This window comes from Zingiber officinale, chromosome 3A (assembly GCF_018446385.1).
Source record: "Zingiber officinale cultivar Zhangliang chromosome 3A, Zo_v1.1, whole genome shotgun sequence".
Lineage (NCBI taxonomy): Eukaryota > Viridiplantae > Streptophyta > Magnoliopsida > Zingiberales > Zingiberaceae > Zingiber > Zingiber officinale.
Window position 1 is genome coordinate 57,669,366 of NC_055990.1, and position 2,327 is coordinate 57,671,692.

Consider the following 2,327-nt stretch of genomic DNA (forward strand, 5'->3'; position numbering starts at 1 on the left):
TAACGATAAATTAGGGTTAGTTACCTAATCCCCAATCCACCATTAGATCAATTCCAAACTACCTAATCCTATCTATCAATCAGCAACAACATGATTAAAGTAAAACCCTAAACCTTACCTCAGTTCACAATCCAAATGACTGCGGTGAAAGGTTGCTTGCTGCTGAAAAATCCTCCACACTACCAGGATCAAAATAAAATCCACAACAACAATTAAATACCCTATAATATCAATTAGGGCAGCACCCAATACTCTGTAAATCTGAGCCTCCAACCAAAAATACCTAAATTTCCTTACCTATCTTCTGAATTCCGGCAATCTAGGGCAAAGTGGCCGGTTGCCGGCAGTGCAAGGGCACAACTTTAGCAGGGCTCGGCTAGGGCAGAAGCTCTGCTCGACGATCGGAGGGAAAGCTCTAGGGCTGAGGAAGGCCGGCGGCAGCGCTGCTCCGAGCGGAGGGAGAGGCGATCGGCGCTGTGCCAAGACGCGGCAGAGAGGAAGAAGGGCACAGAGAAGTCGGACTTGGGAGAAAGGAGGAAGATGACCGGCGCTGCTCTGTGCGTCGCCGACGGCAGTGGCTCGGCGTCGGGTGGCTAGGGCAAGCAGAGGAGAGGAGGAGAGGGAGAAGAAGTGGCCGGCGTTTTGTGCTCTCGGAGAGGTGGAACCGCCGGCCGACGGTTAGGGCAGAGAGTGGGCGCGGCGGCAGAGAAGAGGAGAAGAGCGGATGAGGGCAGGGGGGTTTCGGCGAGGAAGTGAGGAATAAAGGAAAAAGAATTAAAAGAAAAGGAATTTAAAAAGAAAAGTAAAAATCAACTTTTCCTCACTTAAATGGGGTAACCCAAACAGACTTTCTGGGCCCCGTTTTTATCCCCGTTAACTCATCCGTACGAGCTCCGAAAAATTCCCGAAAAATGTCCAAAAATTCCGGAAAATTCCCTTATTCATATTCGCCTATTTCCGGTATTTTACACTAGGGATCCTTAGGACAGACAAGAGGTGGTGGTGGCCTCCTCTTTGCCCAATCGGTTGGAACGGGGGTCTTTATCTCTTTCTTCCGGGCAACTTGAGTTTCCTTTACATTAATGCATTGTCCTCTTTCCCCAGTAAATCATCGAAGTCCTTTGCAGGTTTTCGAATGAGGGCTCGGAAGAAGTCTCCCTCTAATAGGACTTGAGAGAAGACGCTTATTAATATCTCAAAGATAACGGACGGGACATCCAGAGCCACTTGGTTGAAATTCTTAATATACACTCTTAGGGACTCCGTAGCCCCTTATTTGAGTGCAAACAGACTATGATTAGTCTTCTGATATCTCCTGTTGTTGGCGAAATAATGCAGGAAAGCATTCATAAATTTCTTAAAGCAAGTAATGGATCCGACTAGCAGCCTGTCGAACCATCTTTGCACTGAGCTGGAGAGAGTGTTCAGAAACACTCGGCATTTTATTGCGTTGCTGTATTGATGCAATAGAGTAGCATTCTGGAACTTTCGGAGGAGATCCTCCAGATCATTATTACCTCCGTACTCTCCAATAGATGGGGGTTTATAACCCTTAGGAAGTTTCTCGTCTATTACTTCCTGGGAGAAGGGAATGCTGAGTTGTTCAAACATCTCCTGAATGGCTAGGGGTTTTCCCCTCTTTGGGTCCTAGAGGGTAAATTCCTGGCCGAGGAGGCTTAAGACTACTTTATTCTGTTGCCCCCTTCTCCAGGTGTTTGGTACAATGCCAAGGGGAATTTGCATAACCGCGTCCTCTTGGATCTTCCGTTTGAGGCGAAAAGCCCGTCCTTCGAAGCCATAGGTGTGCTGCATGGATGAAAATCTACTATTTATTTATTTGAAGCCGCTCACATCTTGGCCTCTTTGAATAACTAATATTCCCTGGGGGGCATAGTGACGTTGATCTTACCTGTGTCGTCTATTTTCACGTTCCAGAGCAGGTGAATGTTTTCCAATATATGACACCAAATTTGATCATGTTTGGAAGTTGAGTCAAATGGGGGTACCGGTGACGATGGCATCAACGTTGACGAAGAGAGGAATATGGAGCCTAGGATAGAGGATCGATGATAGGACCCATGACCCTGCAAGCACTACCAACCAAGTACCCAGAAGCGTTAGAGCAAGAACTAGGGAAGAGATCCCTGGCGTATGCCCTCCGATACTCAAGTCAGAAGAGAGGTCAAGTGAAAAAAGATGAAAAATAGTAAATGTGTGCGCGTAAATAAGACTACTATCTACCATGTATCTGGCCAACGTAAAGGACCTCCCTTTTTATACTGCCTTTTGTAACCTTCATAATTATAAGGCACCAAAGAATGTCACAT